Below are 6,073 nucleotides of genomic sequence, written 5' to 3'. Positions count from 1 at the left end.
TGGGAATTTCTACATATATGCTTACATAAGAAATTTATTTAAATAATGCTATGGGTAGTGTACATACCAACTAGTTATTAAACTTCTCCACAGGAAAAGGGTGAACAAAGTAATTTATTTCTAATTGAGCCAGTTAGTCATAATGCACACAATGTGGTATTTGGTTCATAGGAGTTGTTTTCACGTGCTTATTGTTGGGGGTATCTATAATTGTGGAAGAGGTGTAGGAAGAGTTACGTATTGTTAGTTGTTACCTCTACAAGTTTGAAAGTTTCCTCATTAGACCTTATCAAGTTACCAATGTTTTGAAAATTGAGTGAGAGAGGGTTATTGTGCATATCTGACAAAAGAAAATCCAAATAAAGCCCACCTAGAAATAGATATTTTATTATATATGTGCTATAGATATATCTATATAGTACAAATAGACATGTGTGATGCATATATACAATGTTATATATGTGTGTCTGTGTTATATACACAGAGTCTGTAATATACACGCACTAGATTTGTGTTATGCTAACATCTTCAGAGGCTGTGCTGTTAAGCACTCTGGAGATAAGACCACTTTAGAATAAAGAAGTTCTTTTGAGACTTCAGTTACTAACCTGAAGAGGGATCTACTTTATAACTGAATTCTATTGTTCATACTTAGAGTGTCAATAAGGGTCTAGTATGGCCAAATCTTAAAAAAAGGAAAAAAAAATTAAAAAATAAAAAAAGTTTTGAAGCTGGCAATGTATTTGACTTAGACTTTTCAGATTGTGGCTCCGGGCCCTGTGTCTCCATTTAAGTAGCACCTTTTAATAAATACTGTTTCTTTGTGTAGGCAAAAAGCACAAGTGTTTCAAATGTATATAGCAGGAGAAAAAAAAAAAGAGTTTACAGAGATAGCACTGCTGCACAGGATAATTGCTACTGAGTATTTCTTAAATCATTTGTGGAATTGAAAGATGAGATTTATTCTGTCAAGTTCATTCTGTTCAACACTGTTTCCTATTGTTTATGTATAGCAATTGGGTGTAATTGTTTTATCATTTGTAAAATTGTAAAATAAATTAAATCCCCCCTTTTTTTTCCAATTTTTCTCTTATCTCTTACATTTAAGCCCTCGGTTCCACTTTATCTGTCATTATAAGGAACAGGGGTTTTTGGGTTTTTTTGTTTTTATTTTTATTATTTTTATATATAATAAAGTGCATGAGTGGGGGAGAGGGGCAAAGGGGGAGAGAGAGAGAGACAGAGAGAGAGAGTGTGTGCATCCCAAATAGGCTCCACGGCCAGAGGCAAGCCTGACATGTGGGTGCAATCCCACAATCCTGGGATCATGACCTGAACTGAAATCAAGAGTTGGATGCTTAACTGACTGGGCCACCTAGGTGCTCCTCATGAGGTCCCTTTTATACCATTCTGCACTTGTAAAGCATTTGCTAGAGAACCATTAACAATGGATAATGAATATAGACCTTATTGGTATTTACATGATTACTTTTTATTTATAAGGATCCATATACCGTGGGTAATCCTTATTGATTCTTGGGATAAAATAAGACCTGATGTGAAGCTGTAAGATGGATATGGCAATATTTCAGTTTTACAGATGAGATTGAGAGGTTATGTGATTCGCTGAGGGTCACACAGCTTAGAAGTGAAAGAACCAGGATTTGAACCCAAGTGGTCTGACTTCAGTGTCCACATTCTTACCCATCACAATTTGATGCTGCCTCTTTTTATTTAACGAAATTATTATTTAATGAACACAAATCAAAAGCATAAGTAAGTATATAGGAGGGGTATATAATTTAGATGTTGGGACTGTCTGATAAACTATCCCTGTCCCAAGATAGAGCAATCATCCTCTGTGTCTTCCAAGTCAGTAGCTGTCTCCTGGATGGTGTTGGATAAACATTGCCAATTCTTGGTCCAAACTCTTCCTATATTTTTTTCATGCAAGTTTGATTACTTTTATGTTAGAATCTGACTTTATGTATCACAAAATCTACTACATTACAGCTATATAAAACTCTCATTATGAGATTCCTATGCAAACATTTTATTGAATTTGGGTGTTTCATTCATCTCTATTAGCAACTACTGAAATATCTTAAGGTTGAAGTTCTGCAGAGGGCAAAGTTCATGCATTTCCTATATTTTAAAAACTTTTTTACTAGTGTCCTCTTTATAAGAATAGGAGTAATTAAACTCCAAATTAAGGGGGCAGCTTAATGATTTCCCCTATTCACTAGTTTCAATATGCACAAGCCCATGAAAGAAAAACAATCTTGGATGTAAGAATAAAATTGTTTGATTCATTCTTTTATTTTTAACATTTATTTCTTTATTTTGAGAGAGAGAGAAAGAGACAGACAGACAGACAGCATGGGTGAGGGAGGGGCAGAAAGAGAATCCCAAACAGGCTCCATGCTGTCATCACAGAGCCAGACCCGGGGCTGGATCTTACGAACCGTGAGATCATGACCTGAGCCGAAATCAAGAGTCACTGCTTAACCACTGAGTCACCCAGGAACCCCAATGTTTGATTCATTCTTAAAACATATATCTCAGTTACTTAGTTGCTTAGTTTCTGAAACTTCAATAAACAAGTTATGTGAAATAATTGAATGCCAATATAGAGCTCATGCTCTCTCTCTCTCTCTCTCTTTTTTTTTTTTCTTTACTTTTTTGTTTCCAGATTGCTGATTTCTGACTCAATTACCAAAGCAGAAGTTCTCAAGTAAACACAGAGAATACTAGTCCAGGACATGTTCCACAAAAATATGGTCTTTGGATAAGAATTTTGTGTATCTCTCCCTTGGAGATTCAGAAAATATATCAACATAGTAAAGGATCTGAGAAATCTTACAATAAAGAAAGGAATTTCTATGTGAAAAGACACTGGTAATTTTACATATAACTTCTATTAAGTGTGAAATTATGTTCTACACAACACACTTTGGATAATACTTCAGAACATAACAAACAGTGCAGAGAAGAAAACATGGAACAGCAGGCAGAAAGGTTGATAATTAATTTATTCAGTGTTCTTTTTCTCATAGATCAAAATATTATCTAATAATATTTTCAAATATAAAAATATTTGAAACGTATTCTACAAAGTTTCTATATTAACTTTTACATTAACAATTATTCTTTTTTTTTCCCTAAAATATTAATCAGATCATGGCTACATTTTTTAAGAGCAGTCTCAGACCTAACTTTATTGCTCATTCTGGGCAATGGGAACAAATTAGTTAGCATGAAGGCATTAACAGCACAAGAAGAAACAAATGCTACGAGGTGCTAATTTGCATTTTCTAGAAACACTCAGTGTATTATAGTAAGCTCTCTGCTGTCTGTCCGGCCCAACTTCCCTACCTCTACCCTCCCAACACCACACAGATGCGCTGTCTATGAGCACATCTCTCAGTGCTGCCAAAACGTAAACACACTCAGTTGGTAGCAGATGTTTTCCCGGAAAGATCGTACACTGGAGTTGTTTCACTGTGGGTTCCATGTTAGTTTTCTCCACGATTGGGCATAGGGTCATTGTGTTCAAATAGATCATTTGTCTCTCAGATACAGAACAATAATGGTAGATGCAAGCTCACCTGTTTGGCATTTACCATGTGCACATAAATAGAAATGTTTCTTAAGTCTCTGCCAAGAAGTCAAATTAAAATATATATATGGGCCTTTAATGCACTCTAAGTCCTTATTTGCTGAGCTCTGCAAAGCTAAAACATAGGTTTAGGTAAAAGAAAACTAAGCATTCTCAGCTTTTCTATGGCCATCACTGTAATGCAATCTTGAGGACTGTTATAATAATTGCCTGTATTCATAGTTCTTAGTGCTTTTTTTCAATATCCTAGGCATTCATTTAAGTGGCAATTTAATTTTGTAGACACTGATGGCATGTTTTTCTTATGTGAGTTTATAAACTCATTTGATATGTATGTATTTGCAAATCTTCATGGTAGGTAAAATCTAAAAATACTTCATCTTATAATGGTTATGCTTATTCAAAATTTATGAAGTAATACTACTTATTAGGCACTCTACTAAACATGAGGTTTCCTTGGAAGAGACATACAAGAAAACAAGTAATCAGATCCTTCGGTAACAAGTATTCTATTTCTAGAGTTCCCACAGAGTTCAGGAAGCAAAAAGGAGGCCAGGCAGAGGACACAGGCTACATGGGGCATGGTTTATAGTCAGGTGGTAAAATCAAGACAAGCAATACTCCACTATCAAAGAACTAAAGAACACAAACTAGCTGCATTTTTCTTTTTTTTTTCTTTTCTTCTCTTTTTTTTTTTTTTTTTTTAGTAATCTGAACAGTAGGGTCTGAGAAACTATTATCCCATAAAATGGAATTCAAGTCCTGCTTATGGACATTATATCACTTTCACCCCCACTCCTAACCAGAATCATTTAAAAAAAAATTTTAATGTATATTTTTAAGAGAGTGTGTGAGCAGGGGAGGGGCAGAGAGAAGGAGACACAGAATCCAAAGCAGGCTCCAGGCTCTGAGCTGTCAGCACAGAGCCCGACGGGGGGCTTGAACCCACAAACTGTGAGATCATGACCTGAGCCAAAGTCAGATGCTTAACCAACTGAGCCACCTAGGTGCCCCCTAACCAGAACCATTTTTGAATTATAAGTTTAAATAAAACTGAAGTACTCCCTAAATCAAATACCTACTACCAAGGCCAAATAACTGCAGACCTACTGAAATTATCCACTGAATAAGATTCTCCACTTCCAAATATCTCTGTTAATATTAATATCTACTTTGTTTCCAGCTAGATGGAATGCACCATAAAAAAAAAAGTCTTGTACTTATCTCCAAGTAATGATTTTTAACAATGATTTATTTTTATCACTTTGATACATTTCTAAATTATCGTGACTTTTAAGTTTGATTTTGGGATGGTCACAGAATTTGAAAATATACCTGGTCAAACTTTCCAAGATACAGAATGTGAGCCTTCTTTTATTACCTCTCATTCAGTGACCTCACTTTGCTTCATGGGCTTCTGTTTTTATGTCCTTATCTAAAATGTGTTTGAGGATTTTTCTTCAGTCTTCTTCTTCTTTTATTTGTTTTTCCGCCTCACTTGTAAATTTTATTGTTCCTGGAGACAGGAAGGCAGGTAGCCCTCACCCTGTACAGAGAGTGTCCCATGTTCTCACTTCTTCCTGATGCAGTTGATGGGGAGCTTTGTGTGCCAGGAGAAGGGGAAGGCCTGAGCTTGGGCCAGACACTGACAGACACCACACAGGCCAAGAGCAGGGGGAAGGAGTCCAGGCAGCTGGGGGCCAGGACCTGGTGAATCAGCAAGTTCAGCAGGTTGTAGTCTGCGAAGGACATCTGGTTGCCCGAGATGAAGGCTTGGCTGGCCCCCTGGTTCTGGGACAGTGGGATCTCAAAAAGCTCCATGTGCTCTGGTCATGCCTTTATATACTTCTCCTTGCCTGTCTTGTAGTTGTGTAGATAAAGACAAGGTATTTGCAGCAAAGATCCTCCACAATATCTTTCAGCACATACACCAGAGTCATCTCCCACTGGTCTTTCTCATAGAGCCCAAGGGAGCAGCTTTCAGATGGCATTAGATTGGTTCAGGATAAGATCTCCATCCTGAAACTCAGGAGGCTGCCCATACAAACTGGAGGCCTTGAGTGAGTCCTGCAACCAGGCTTCCTTGGTCACCACTTCTTTCTTCCAGCTCTGGCCCTGGCCAGCCAGCAGCATGGGCATGGCCTTGTAGCACCCATGAATAGGGAAGGAGACAATGGTGTAGGGCAGTGGTTGTAATACAGGCTGCGGGGGGGGGGGGGGGGGGTGGCAGAACTCTTCTGTTCTCTTTTTCTTTTTTTATCTATCTATCTATCTATCTATCTATTTTTGAGATAGAGAGATAGAGAATTCCAAGCAGGCTCCACACTGTCAGCACAGAGCCCAATATAGGGGGTGGGGGTGGGGTTTGAACTCACCAACCATGAGACCATGACCTGACCCGAAATCAAGACTCATTCATGTAACCAACTGAGCCACCCAGGCACCTCTTTTCCC

General features: G+C 37.6%; 1 pseudogene; it reads right to left on the bottom strand.

The window, feature by feature from the left end:
* Positions 1-4,584: 4,584 nt before the first annotated feature.
* Positions 4,585-5,827, bottom strand: LOC102955680 (annotated as a pseudogene).
* Positions 5,828-6,073: the final 246 nt, after the last annotated feature.

Source organism: Panthera tigris, chromosome A1 (genome assembly GCF_018350195.1).
Source record: "Panthera tigris isolate Pti1 chromosome A1, P.tigris_Pti1_mat1.1, whole genome shotgun sequence".
In the NCBI taxonomy this organism is placed as follows: Eukaryota; Metazoa; Chordata; class Mammalia; order Carnivora; family Felidae; genus Panthera; species Panthera tigris.
Note: the sequence above shows the minus strand (reverse complement) of the source record. Positions and strands in the feature narration are given on the sequence as shown.